We start from the raw sequence: 14210 nt of genomic DNA on the forward strand, positions 1-14210 counted from the left end.
GTAGCTGGCATTGCAAGGTATTTACATGCTAGATACACTAAACATTCATATGCTCCTTCATGCTTCGGACACCATTTCAGAGGACGTGCTTCCATGCTGATGATGATCATTTTAAAAAAAAAAGTGTTAAATTTGTGACTGACTGAACTCATTGGGGGAGAATTGTATGTCTCCTGTCCTGTTTTACCCACATTCTGCCATATATTTCATGTTACAGCAGTCTCGGATGATGACCCAGCACATGTGTTTATTTTAAGAACACTTTCACAGTAGATTTGACAAAATGCAAAGAAGATACCAATGTGAGATTTCTAAAAATAGCTGCAGCACTCTACTCAAGGTTTAAGAATCTGAAGTGCCTTCCAAAATCTGAGATGGATGAGGTGTGGAGCATGCTTTCAGGAGTCTTAAAAGAGCAACACTGATGTGGAAACTCGAACCATCAAAAAAGAAAATCAACTTTTCTGCTGGTGACATCTGACTCAGATGATGAAAACGAACATGCGTCGGTCCATACTGCTTTGGATTGTTATTGAGCAGAACCTGTCATCAGCATGGAAGCATGTCCTTTGGAATGGTGGTTGAAGCATGAAGGGACATAGGAATCTTCAGCAAATCTGGCACGTAAATATCTTGCAATGCCGGCTACAACAGTGCCATGAAAATGCCTGTTCTCACTTTCAGGTGATGTAAACAAGAAGTGGGAAGCATTATCTCCTGCAAATGTAAACAAACTTGTTTGTCTGAGCGACTGGCTCACTAAGAAATAGGAGTGAGTGGACTCGTAGGTTCTAAAGTTTTACATAGTTTTATTTTTGAATGCAATTATTTTTTGTCCATAATTCTAAAATTGTAAGTTCAACTTTCATGATAAAGAGATTGCAATACAGTACTTGTAATGGCGGAATTGAAAAATACTATTTCTTTTGTTTTTTACATTGCAAATATTTATAATAAATATAAAGTGAGCACTAAAAGAAAAGGAGTACTTGTGGTACCGTAGAGACTAACAAATTTATTTGGGCACTGTACACTTTGTTGTAATTGAAATCAATATATTTGAAAATGTAGAAAACATTGAAAAATAAATGTTCTATTATTGTTTAACAGTGGGATTAATCATGATTAATTTTTTAATCGCTTGACAGCCATAGTTAAAAGGCATTACTGAGACATTGAAAACAGAAGTGCAGACTGCTTTATCTGCTTGTTCCAGTGCTTCATAAAATGACTCTTCTGTGTTCCTCATGAGACAGTGTGTTGCCTCTGTAACACTGATCAGTGCTTACATGGCTGATAGGAAAAACTAAATTTATTTCTAGCCTAGAATCTCTGGCAGGGGTTCTCAAACTTGTTTATAGGGTGGATCACATATTTAATAATTGTTCTCTCTGGACCTCTTCTTTCCTTTTCATTTCAATGGAATCACTTCCCATTTCATTCACAATTGCATGACATTCCTGTTGCAACTATAGCAGTTGTTTTAATGTAAAAATGTTAAAATATATTGAAAAATACATTTTCCACCTCTTTTATGGAATATATTGTAGAAATTCTATACATCTTTCCTTTTTCTTTTTTAATAGCATATCTAAAATATAAACAAGGATGGCATTATTCTCATATCAAAATTTATAAAGGCATATAATAGGCGTGAGTCTTATTTATTTTTAAATAATTGTTTCCCATTTCCTTCTGAACTAGTCCAAGTTCAATGTTGTTTATCTGTCCTTTAATTCAATTTAGTAGTTGTAAATAAGGAGAAACCAAAATAATGTAACTGGCAATCTCTCTCTGTGAATTACCAGCATGTGGTTGGTGAACCACTAATTATCTAAGGATCACAGTTTGGGAGTTTTTTGGCCTATGGCACAGTCTTTTCTGTATCTTTGCAACAGAGTATTTTGTAGTAATATTACAGCGTTTACACAACCAGGTTGGGATTGATTTAAATCAGTGATTTAAATAGTCTAAATTACTGATTTAAATCAGCAATCAGGAAACCTTGATTTAAATAATTGATTTTAGTCTTATTTGTATTTGTACATTTTTAGTTATCTTTTCTAAAGAAAGATTGATTCTCATTGGTTAGTAATGATTAAAACATTTTGATTTGCAACTAAATATAGCCTTTACACTAAATTTGGTACTTTTTTTTACTGTCCAGGAAGATACTGTGTTCATACATATTTATTTAAGCAATCATATAGTTTAGTATACATTTATTCAGAGTCTTAATTTTTACAATTTTTTATGTTAGAAAATGGCAAATGATGGTTTTCTTATTTACTAGATTGTTTTTACTTGTGATTTGTGTAAAACTGCATTTGGATGGAAATTTGAGCATTTTTAATTGAATTCCAACACAGCATTTTAAAATTATCTATTAGTTGAATAAAACTACCTTAAATGTGCTGAATACATACGAAAAAATTAACTATGAAACAATGTTTTGCATTTAAAACTAAATGATTATTTAGAGAAAGGAAATATTACCTGTGGTTAATTTAAGTGATTGTCCCAATGTCATTCAAGTTTTTAGAAGTAGTGGATCTCACCTTCTCACACCTAGTTATTATTGATAGGTTGAAAGAGGAAAACAAGCTTTCCTGCTTTTTCTGCTCCCAATCAGTTGCTCAACTTTGAATGAGAACCAGTCATTGAATTGAACTGATGAATAAACTGAAATGAAGAAAATATTCTCTCTGCACCTATAGAAGAGATTACTGCTGTCAAAAGCTGATATAGCACTTCAGCATACTCTGCTTCCAGGTTCCTAGTCTATGACTTCCACCAGTTCAGTGGTGTGACTTTCTGTAAAACTTTGGCAGTACATATGTACTCCTTGAATATTATTTTTTTAATTTTAATTTAAGTAGTTTAAATAGATTACAGTAAGATTACAGAAAAGAAAAATCCAATTTAAATAAAAAAACTTTTTTCTAAATATTGATTGTTTTCCACCCTGTACACAACTTTAGACCCATCGCTATGTGACTGACAACTTATTCTTTCTGCGAGTAAACTTATGACATTTCAGTTTTATGCTTTAAAGATGGATAAACAAGCATGCAAATCTTTTTGTAGAGCCAGGAGAAATACACTAAAAGAGAGGGCTTGGAGCAACATGTGTTATTTATCGAAAGAGAACTAGAATTGACAACATTCAGTTCTCTGATTGTCTGAATTATGGTTTTTTGGTCTAGAAGGAGGTTGTTGATGTTTGCTTTGGCATTGACGAGAAATTTATTGAAATTTTGTGTTTCAGTACATTTATCTCACCACCTTTAATATTTATTCAGTTTTCTTGCATTTTGTTTTTTCCCTGATCTTTATATTCCTTTAATCTTGTATATTCAAGGGTGTGTGTCTGTGTAATTGGATAAAAATATTTAAAGGAAATAATGGTGGTTTTTTTATAAGGAAGCCTTATATTAATTTATATATTGAGTATTCTGGTACTTATTTTATCAGAGATATGATTAAGAATCACTATTCCATAATGTCTTTTCTGTTCATTCTTCTTACTAAAAGTTATGATTTTTTAACTTTAATCAGAGGGTTAAAATGTCAAAATAATAATTTGGTAAAAAGACTTTACTTTGGATTTGTGTAAAATATTAATATTTTATACATGTTCATAACATCTTTCATCTAAGGATTTGAAAGTGCATAGTAAAAATTTATGAATTAAGCATTGGACATCACAGTGAAGTAAGTAGACAAGTATTAAATTCTTTGCTTGTGGAAAACTAAGGCATAGAAACATTATGACTTGCCCAAGTTACTCAGTGAATCAGTGCAGAGTATGAACTACTTTCGACGTTCAGCCATTCTGTGACCACTAGACTATGTTGTCCCTGTTGTAAATATGATAGTAAATGAAATTATGATGTAAAGAAGTGTGTGTTTTAAAACTGTTGTCTGAGGTAAGCTACTTTTTAAGATGTCAAATCAATCTCAAAAATCCATCAGTAGATGAAGCAAAAGCAGAATTTAAGGCATCTTAAGGGCAGAAATCAGATACTCTTTCAGCTGTATTGCATAACAGAAAATTTACAGGAAAATGTGTTTATAGAAAGTTCAGGGACTATGGCCCCAATTCAGGATAATGCATAATCATTTCCTTATGTCCCATTGGAGTTTATTGGGACATAAGCGTGCATTTAACATTAAGCATGTGCTTAAGTATTTTCCTCGAATAGGGCCTAAGAGCTGTGGGATTCAGAGTATTTAGAATTACAAACAGACTAGATAACCTACAATACTATTTGCAGCCTCTTCTTTAACTGACCTGCAAATGATTGCTGCCTACTGTTAAAAATGGGCGACTTTTATAGAAGCAATCCATCACATCTTCAAGCAGTTTTGATCTATGAGTGGAAAGTAGACCAAACTTGGGAAAACAGTGGATTCAGAGCATTCAAGATTATATTTTAAGAGAATTGTATATAGTCTCAAGTAATTATCAGCTGTATATTATATGTCCTGTAGACCTCCTTCAAAAACATGTTCTTATTTCTATAGCTATGAGTTGCAGTGGCTACTGGAAAGCCCATTCATTACAATAACTATAGTTGAGCTAGCCAAAAGTTATGGTGGTTATTCATTGTACTGTTGTATGCAGTGTCTCAATATTTGGGTTTTGGAGCACACTGGAGGTCCTAATTTTGTCCTAATTTTTAAGGAGATGCGGAGGAGTGGCTCAGTGTGTTCCAATGGTTCGGCCAATGCACATCTGGCTGATCATTTTTCTGTTTAGAACCTCTTATCTGGAAGGATAGAAGCTGTTCTATGGGGATTTGAGAATGGTGGGATTAAAATGGAGACACGAATGAGGGATGGATAAGGGGGATAATGCAGAGTTTTTTGTGATCCAAAGCAGTAGTGTTACTGGCATTACAAGCCCTCTGTGCGGATGCACCCATTAGATGTGTACATTAAAAAATGGATATTTTAATTTACTAAACTTGTTTGATTTTTGGTAGTTTAATATTGACAGAATTTCATATATATAAATATGTGTTCCCAGTCAAGAGCATCTTTTATTTTTTTGGGATCACCTTAGAGTTGTTTGAGATGTTAAAATTTATTAATGAAGCTATTCTCAGATTTCATCTTTCTAGTATATTTGTAACAAATATTGGAGAACTAATAGGTCAAAAAGATTATATTGACAATACATAAGTCCTTTCTGTAATTTGGTGCCATTTTGGCAATATGCAAGTTGAACAAAAACTAGTAGAGTTGAAGACAGTGGATATATCATTTTTAACTTCAACAATATGCCATATTGTATTTTTGCAGTTGCATTTGGGGATGTGGCAGGTGCTTGTGGTACTACAGAATAAAATGCTGTCATTGAAATTATGACTAATTTGTTTGTTTGGCTTTTTTTTGAGCAGTTAATTTCACTGACTGCTGGATCAGAGGAAACAGTTATTTCCCTAGAAGCCCATCATGCAACTGTTTCTCCTTCCTACTGTCATGGAGAAGGTAAGTTGTTTTTCAGAGTTATTGATTACTGTTCATATCTGACACTTGGAGATTAAAATTGAATGAGTTGGGATTCTTCAAGTGTTTTTTCATATATAGATAGATATAGATATTCCATAGTTGGTAAGTGCTTGCCCAGTGCCTCAAGATAGAGATTTTAATTAGCAATACCTGTTAGGGCAGCGCTTGAACCCTGCATGTCATTGTGCTTCCAACTGAGGGCAAAAAGGGTGAGGCCACCACAGCTACCCTCAGTTCCTTCTCACTGCCCATGTCTACGAGTCAAAGCTCTCCTCTTTTAGCACGCTTGCCTTCCATTGTCCTTGTAAATACATTTTAAATAGTCAGTTATTTAGTTAGCAGTAGTTTAAGTTTTTAGTTAAGCATTTCTTGTGTAGTTTCAGTTTTTTTTCTTTTGGGAGCAATATATTTTCCCCCGGGAAGTACTTGGTATCAGTTCGCTCACGATGATAAACCATAACTCCTGGGGATTCAAAAATTGCCCATCTTGTAAAGCGGTCATGCTGCCGACTGATGGTCATATAAGATGTTTGATCTGCCTGACGGAAGCACACATCCCTGATAAGTATGACACTTGCAGACCATTTTAGAGCTGCAAAATAAATTCACCTATTTAAGAGAACTCAGCAAGAAAGTCTTGCTTGAGGATGTTTCTCCTTGAACAATCAGTGCACCCAGCCTCTGACCCAGGCTTCCCAGCCATATAAGAACATAACATAAGAACAACCATAGTAAGTGAGACCAGTGGTCCAACTAGCTCAGAAGCCAGTCTTCTGACAGTGGCCTATGCTAGGTGCTTCAGAGGGAATGAACAGGACAGGCAATCATTGAATGATCAGAGACTAAAAAGGATGAGAGATCATCTGAGTGCTTCTGCAGTTTCATCTTCCTGGATGGTTGAAGCAGCTACCAAAACTTCTGTCTTGACAAAACCCTCTGGAGTCAGAAGTAAGAAGGAATGTAATTGCCACAAGGAGAAAATACGCAACTCACCTTCTCCAAGTTTGGCATCTAAACCTTATAAAACTACCAGACTTTCAGACATAAAGGTAGCTCAAGACTTTAAAGTTGTTCTCAGAACACCCTTTCTGATAGTGAAGTTACTGAACACAATGTGGACATGGACTTATCTCTGATCTCTTCTGGTACCGTACTGGTGAACATAAGGTCCTCTGTACTGAGATTGCATGATTAACTCTCCACAGCACTGGCTACTCTGATACTGATACAATCAGTACTTATCACACCAGTACTGTTAGTGAAGCACCACTGTCTGTTTTTGTATCTGTGGTTCTGGTACTGACCCTATCAAGATTGCATGTAGTGATACTCGCTACCCTCATGCCTGTATCCTTGGTACTGATATTGTCAGCTCTTTTGGCACCAAAGCTATATGTTGTTACAAAGGCCTTACCGTTTTTTGGGAATCAGACTCTCCATTTTTTGCTTCTGTGAAGCACCTGCCTTTATTATTTACCTGGACATTGACCCCAGTACCGATGACCATATTGGTACCAGGTAGAGCACGTCCAATTCATATTCCCATTACTCCAGAGGCCTCCCTTTCATGAGGACTATTTTTACCACATCTCCTTCAGAAGAAAGGGAAGAGTCTTCTTTGTGAGATTTGTTTTATCTGGACTTTCTGGACCTTATTCCCCTGGCAAACTTCTGAATCAGATTCATGTTATTATAGAAGGTGCTGACTTGGGAACCTACACCCATGGTACCCATTGGCTTGACCTCCTGTGCCTTATACCTACAGCCATACTTGGAATTTCTGTGCACCTTGGGGATAGTGGCACCAATTTGGGAAGGTTTGGAGAGGGCAAATGCCCCCAAGAGGTTTTTGCTCTTGCTTAAAGTTCCATAGTCTGTGGAACTGGGGGAACCATGACCTGACCACTTTAAAGTAGTGTTCCTGTACTAGATCAGTATGGTTGCTGTCGAAGTGGTCCAGGGCACTGCTCAAGCTGTGTTCTTGCAATGCTACTCAAATTTTGTTTGGCTGTCCCTCCGTTGTTGCAGGGAGTCTGTTCTTGTACAGTGGAGCTCAGACAGTCCACTGAGAACTCAATTCCTGGTAGCACTGGTTAATGCACTGTGTGGGTAAGTGGAGGACTCTCCAGACCGGGGTCCCTGCAGGAGGAGTGGAACGAGTGGAAACCAGAATAGGGTCCCTGCCGGGGGGATGGTGAGGACTGAAGTTTGCCCCCCACTCCCTCAAGGGAATACCTTCATTAGCGCTACTGCTTGGGGACCTGCTTTATATAGGAGACCTATTTCAGCTACCCATCCTAGACCTGATCCCCATCCTCTGAATCATCCAGAAAAGATCCAAGACCAAGAGATTTCTCCAACTGATTAGGACTTGCAGGAGACAGATGAGTCCATACCAGTATACATCTTGTCATCCCCAGATGAAGCAGTGGCCCCAGAACTGTTGTCAACCACTTATGATGACTACAGGGTTTTTCAGGTGCAAGACCCTTCATTTTTGATGTATACCAAAAAAGGGTAATTCATAATTAATTTGGTTCTTACCAATTTCCACCAGAATTTTGGACCACTCAGGTACCTGAAAATACTCATTTTATTAAAAAAAATCCAATGCGTAACATTAAGTAGATTTGTTTGTGTTAATGGTTAGTTAATCTAAGTGTATATTTTGAGGCTGTCTGTTAAAGTAAGGCAATATAGTGTTGAGTCCTAAATGAAGAAGTGCTGAAGGTTAGCAAGCTGCCATCTCCTCCTTCCAGAGCACGGAGCCGGGCCAGAAGTACTCCTACTTTTCTTTATTTGTTGATTTGTTTTAACTGTCCTTCTGTTTACCCAGAAAACTGAAATTAATTTTTTGCACCAATTTTCACCTATTTAATTTTTGCAGCCAAATGAGAGTTTTCTTTTTGGGCAGCATGACACCACTTGTCTTTCCTCCAATTCCTGTTATTCTGGACTACCTGCTATCCATAAAGAACTCTGAGTTAACCCATCATCTCTATCGGTTATATTTCACATCAATATCAGCTCACATCACCCCATTGAGAGTCTCAACATATTTTCCCACCCTACAATTGGTAGATTCTTAAAGGCCTCATTCATCTGTTCCGCATTCTGGGAAACCTCTCCATCCTGGGGCCTTAACATAGTGTTATCTGGGTTAATAGGTCCTCCCTTTGAGACCCTAGCAACGTGCTCGTGTACCATTTTTTATGAACATGGCCTTAGCAGCTAGAAGGTTTTGAATCAGATAATTCATCTGCTGGTTTTCTTTCCCAAGCCTCACTCCAACCAAGGAAAAAGCAAATTGCACACCCTGGATACAGTTAGGGTTGTGTCATTATATCTAGACAGGACAAAAATATTCAGGAGCTCCCCTAGGGTATATGCAGTATTTGCAGATAGAATATCTACCCTAAAACTATCTAAATAGTTAACTAATTGTATTAAATCATGCTATGAGTTAGATTAGAACCATGAGTGCCTGTTGGAGCCTGCTCAGGAGGGTTTTGCTGCTTCCTGGAGAATCATATCAGATTCTGAAATTTGAGGGTGGCTACATGGGGATCAGTACATGCTTTTATACAATACTATTCCCTAGTCAAGACATCAAGATCTGATGTCCCCCATTGGCAGAACTATCCTGTAATTATTATTTCAATAGACTATGAACACTGACCTGCTTGCAAGTCACCAGACATGGAATCCATGTGGACAATCACTCGAAGAAAGAATGGTTACTAACCCTAGAGTAACTATGGCTCTTTGAGATGTGTTCTCTATATGTAATCCACAACCCTCCCTCCTTGCCTGCTGTTATTGAGTTCTATACCACCTGGATTCTGTATTGGTAAAGAAGTTTGAGGGATGATTGTGCCTGCTCTGTCCTTTTTGCCTTTCGGGGAGCAAGGCACAGATGTGGCTCCGATGGACAGTGCTGGCCAAAAGAATCCAGTATGGGACACATGCGCACCAAAAGTGCAATATGTGCAGATAGCACATCTAGAAGAATCACAGTTACTGAAGAGTAAATAGCTGTTCTTTTTCAAACAAGCACAGTTAAAGGAAAGCAATTTTCCTCCTCTTTCTCAAGGAATAGAATAGTGTAGCCAAATTAAATGTTATGTATATTTTTTCATATGTTTCCTTTAACACTGAATGTTACTCTCTTAAAAAAGCCGTTACAAACATTGGTGTAGCTTTTGGTTTAATGATGTATATGAATAGCGTCCACCGAATACTTTGAAAAATGTCCTGTACAGGGAAACTACATTATTTGCCTTTTTTTAAAAAACCTTGTGATTTAGTGAATTGGTATGAGTGTAAAATCTTTTCCAGGCCTGCTACTACTCCCTTACAAATGCCAGCTTTCTTTTCTATGTTGTTTACCTTCTGCTCACCACAATGGACAATTCAAAGTGTTTCTATTAAAATGCTGTACATGGTTTGACCCTAACCTATTAAAAAATCACATCACTTTCTGTGCACTATCACAACAGCTGAGAACAGTTGATGTATCCTTGCTGTACTCAGTCTCTAGATCAGAACATCTGAGGCTCAGGGCAAGAAGTTCTTTATAGAGTACCCTTAATTCTGAAATTCAGTTTTCATGTTGGTCTGCCAGAGTCCCCCAGATTTGTTGACCTCTAGGACATAGTATAAAAGCAATATAGCACCTGCTTGAGAGCAGAAGAACTCTTTAGGAAATAATTGACATTAATTTTTGTACATTTGAATTAACCTCCTCCCCAACAAAAAAAACAACCTTAGAGATGCATGTTGTGGGTGCATTTGTAGAAACGTAAAAATTAGTAAAGTATCTAAGACCTCATGCTGATCCTGCAAGTAAAAGGTTTTGGTCATGGAGAGGAGGGTAGAGAATAACTATTGTTGGACACTGGACACGGGAAGTCTAGCAGTGCTAAACTATTGCTGAATATAGCCTGAAGAATTGAGTAAATGTCTGTTACTCCTCTCCTATGCGAATTTGTGGTTAAATGGAAACAGTTATTTGCTCACTTTTTCTCTCCATGGTGAGCCTTGGAACACTTGGTGAAGATATGTGGTCCTGCTTTGTTTAGTCTCGCCATTCTTGCCCTTCCATCTCTTCTCCTCTCACTGCTTGCACACTACACACAGCTGCTTTGGGCCCTTTCATTCCTGAATAAGGTGTGGGCACAGCAGCAAAATGAGGGCAGACACATGTATGGTGTTAAGTTGAGAAGGACCAAGAGGGATTTTCTGCTAGTTCCGATGTACCCTTCAGTGCTGCCCCAATCTCAGATGAAGGCTCTTCTGCCAGTACCAACTCAACCACCAATACAAAACCGCCACTGGTACCAACACTTCTGCCCCCCTCCCTAGAAACAGGGAAAAAATATCTTGAACGCCAAGATCTCCATCCAAGATTCCATTACCTTTCTGTTTGAACCTCCCTCTCCTGAAGTGTATCCTAAGGAAGAGACCCCAGATACCAGTTGACAACTGATCCAACAACCTTCATAGCAGGAGCACCTTGGGGCCCCTCTCCTTTCCTTAATGTTGCCTGTAAGGCATCTTATTGGGCCTTCTGTAATCCCTGAGTCCTGTACGGAGGCCTATTCTATAAGGTACCCTTATGTAAGAGGATCCAACAAGGGGGGCAGGCACTGGTACCTCAGACCCCCCCTCCTCAAAAAGACCCCTTAGAAGAACAAGAACTGAGAGTGGAGGAGGGCCTGCTATCTACGTCCTCTTCCTTACCCTACAAGGCAGTTATGTTCCTTCCCTCCTCCTGTGAGGATGAATTGAATTTCTTCCAAGAACTCATGAAGAAGGTAGTTGAATCCTTATAGATCTCCTTGGAAGTGGTTGAGGATGACTGGATGTGGAAGCTGTGGTATGTACATGATCCTGGAGGGGGGAACCGGTAAGAGTTTTTTCTGCATGAAATGCCGTCTGATAGAGCTGATGGAGGAAAAGATCCGAGGTTTGGAGATGCAGGTGGAAAGTCTGGTTGAGTTTAGGAAGGGGTTTGAGCAGATGATGGAGCAAAGATATGAGGTATCTGAAGGGAAAAGCTCAGACTCACGGATGGAAGCAGGGCTGGGGAATTTTGAGGGGAGACTGGGTGAGGAAAGTGGTCAGTGGAAACATGTGACTAAAAGAACCAGGCAGAGGAAAAGACGGGCTAGTGAAGGAGAAATAGAGCTTAGGAATAGGTTTGCAGAGTTGGAAAATGAAGAAGGGGCTCAACAGGTACTTGTTGAAGGTGGAAGGGTAAGGAAGAAGAGAAGAGAGGCTAGTCCTATAGGAAAAGCGGAAGAGTCAAAGGAGACTACACCAAATATGAGCCCCAGGAGGATACAGGATGGGTTGAAGAAGATTATAAGGGAAAATAGGAATGGAAAGAACTTGCAGCCAGAGGGAACAGGGGAGAGACTGGAGAATAGCACCGTCACCAGGAAAAGGCAGGTCTATGTGATTGGGGACTCTTTATTGAGAAGAATAGACAGGCCTGTAACTAGAGCTGATCCTGAGAATAGAAGGGTGTGCTGTCTTCCAGGTGCTAAGATATGGGATGTAGACCTGAGGTTGAAAAGGATCCTAAAGGGAGCGGGAAAGAATCCCCTAATTATCCTTCATGTGGGAACAAATGATACAGCTAGATTCTCGCTGGAAAGTATTAAGGGAGACTATGCTAGGCTGGGGAAGACGCTTAAGGAAATTGAGGCTCAGGTGATCTTTAGCGGGATCCTTCCTGTTCCTAGAGAAGGGCAACAAAGGTGTGACAAGATTATGACTGTCAACGGATGGCTTAGGCAGTGGTGCTATAAGGAGGGCTTTGGGATGTATGGCCACTGGGAGGCATTCACGGACAGAGGACAGTTCTCTCGGAATGGACTTCATCTGAGTAGGGAAGGAAATAGACTTCTAGGATGGAGGCTGGCACAACTGATAAAGAGAGCTTTAAACTAGGAATGAGGGGGAGATGGTTGGGAGATGTCCAGGAAATCTCCACGCCAGATTTTAGCACTGAGAGGGAAGAAGACGAAGTAAGAAAGGATACGGCCATGGGTAGGAGAATGTATATAAGGAGCGAGGGCGGTGTGGATACTAGTCTAATAGGTTATACTGGCTGTAGAATGACTGTGCCTAATAGGGTACAAAATGTGAGCAAGGCCAAACAGCAAAAATTAAGATGTTTGTACACCAATGCGAGGAGCCTAGGTAACAAAATGGAGGAACTAGAGCTACTGGTGCAGGAAGTGAAACCAGATATTCTAGGGATAACAGAAACATGGTGGAATAGTAGTCATGACTGGACTACAGGTATTGAAGGGTATGTGCTCTTTAGGAAAGACAGAAACAAAGGTAAAGGGGGTGGAGTAGCATTGTATATCAATGATGAGGTAGAATGTAAAGAAATAAGAAGCGATGCAATGGATAAGACAGAGTCCGTCTGGGCAAAAATTACATTGGGGAAGAAAACTAGTAAAGCTTCTCCTACGATAGTGCTTGGGGTATGCTATAGACCTCAGGGATCTAATTTGGATATGGATAGAGCCCTTTTTAATGTCTTTAATAAAGTAAATACTAATGGAAACTGCATGATCATGGGAGAGTTTAACTTCCCAGATATAGACTGGAGGACCAGTGCTAGTAATAATAATAGAGCTCAGATTTTCCTAGATGCGATAGCTGATGGATTCCTTCATCAAGTAGTTGCTGAACCGACTAGAGGGGATGCCATTTTAGATTTAATTTTGGTGAGTAGCGAGGACCTCATAGAAGAAATGGTTGTAGGGGACAATCTTGGCTCAAGTGATCATGAGCTAATTCAGTTCAAACTAAATGGAAGGATTAACAAAAATAAATCTGCAACTAGGGTTTTTGATTTCAAAAGGGCTGATTTTCAAAAATTAAGGAAATTAGTTAGGGAAGTGGATTGGACTGAAGAACTTATGGATCTAAAGGCAGAGGAGGCCTGGGATTACTTTAAATCAAAACTGCAGAAGCTATCAGAAGCCTGTATCCCAAGAAAGGGGAAAAAATTCATAGGCAGGAGTTGTAGACCAAGCTGGATGAGCAAGCATCTTGGAGAGATGATTAAGAAGAAGCAGAAAGCATACAGGGAGTGGAAGATGGGAGGGATCAGCAAGGAAAGCTACCTAATTGAGGTCAGAACATGTAGGGATAAAGTGAGACAGGCTAAAAGTCAAGTAGTGTTGGACCTTGCAAAGGGAATTAAAACCAATAGTAAAAGGTTCTATAGCCATATAAATAAGAAGAAAACTAAGAAAGAAGAAGTGGGGCCGCTTAACACTGAGGATGGAGTGGAGGTTAAAGATAATCTAGGCATGGCCCAATATCTAAACAAATACTTTGCCTCAGTCTTTAATAAGGCTAAAGAGGATCTTAGGGATAATGGTAGCATGACAAATGGGAATGAGGATATAGAGGTAGATATTACCATATCTGAGGTAGAAGCAAAATTGACACAGCTTAATGGGACTAAATCGGGGGGCCCAGATAATCTTCATCCAAGAATATTAAAGGAATTGGCACCTGAAATTGCAAGCCCATTAGCAAGAATTTTTAATGAATCTGTAAACTCAGGAGTAGTACCGAATGATTGGAGAATTGCTAATATAGTTCCTATTTTTAAGAAAGGAAAAAAAAGTGATCCGGGTAACTACAGGCCAGTTAGTTTG

At 38.8% G+C, this 14210-nt stretch overlaps 1 protein-coding gene across 6 annotated transcripts in view; it reads left to right on the forward strand.

Moving 5' to 3' along the window:
- Positions 1–14210, forward strand: part of FUT8 (fucosyltransferase 8) — a 303904-nt gene that overhangs the window by 115057 nt on the left and 174637 nt on the right. For 5 of the 6 annotated variants that reach the window (XM_038407244.2, XM_043516319.1, XM_043516317.1 and 2 more), the window contains one exon: positions 5406–5496. The exons of the other annotated variant lie outside the window; for it this stretch is intronic. The gene's annotated coding sequence lies outside the window, so the exon portion shown is untranslated. The remainder of the gene's footprint in view (positions 1–5405; positions 5497–14210) is intronic. 6 annotated transcript variants of the gene reach the window in all.

Source organism: Dermochelys coriacea, chromosome 6 (genome assembly GCF_009764565.3).
Source record: "Dermochelys coriacea isolate rDerCor1 chromosome 6, rDerCor1.pri.v4, whole genome shotgun sequence".
NCBI lineage: Eukaryota > Metazoa > Chordata > Testudines > Dermochelyidae > Dermochelys > Dermochelys coriacea.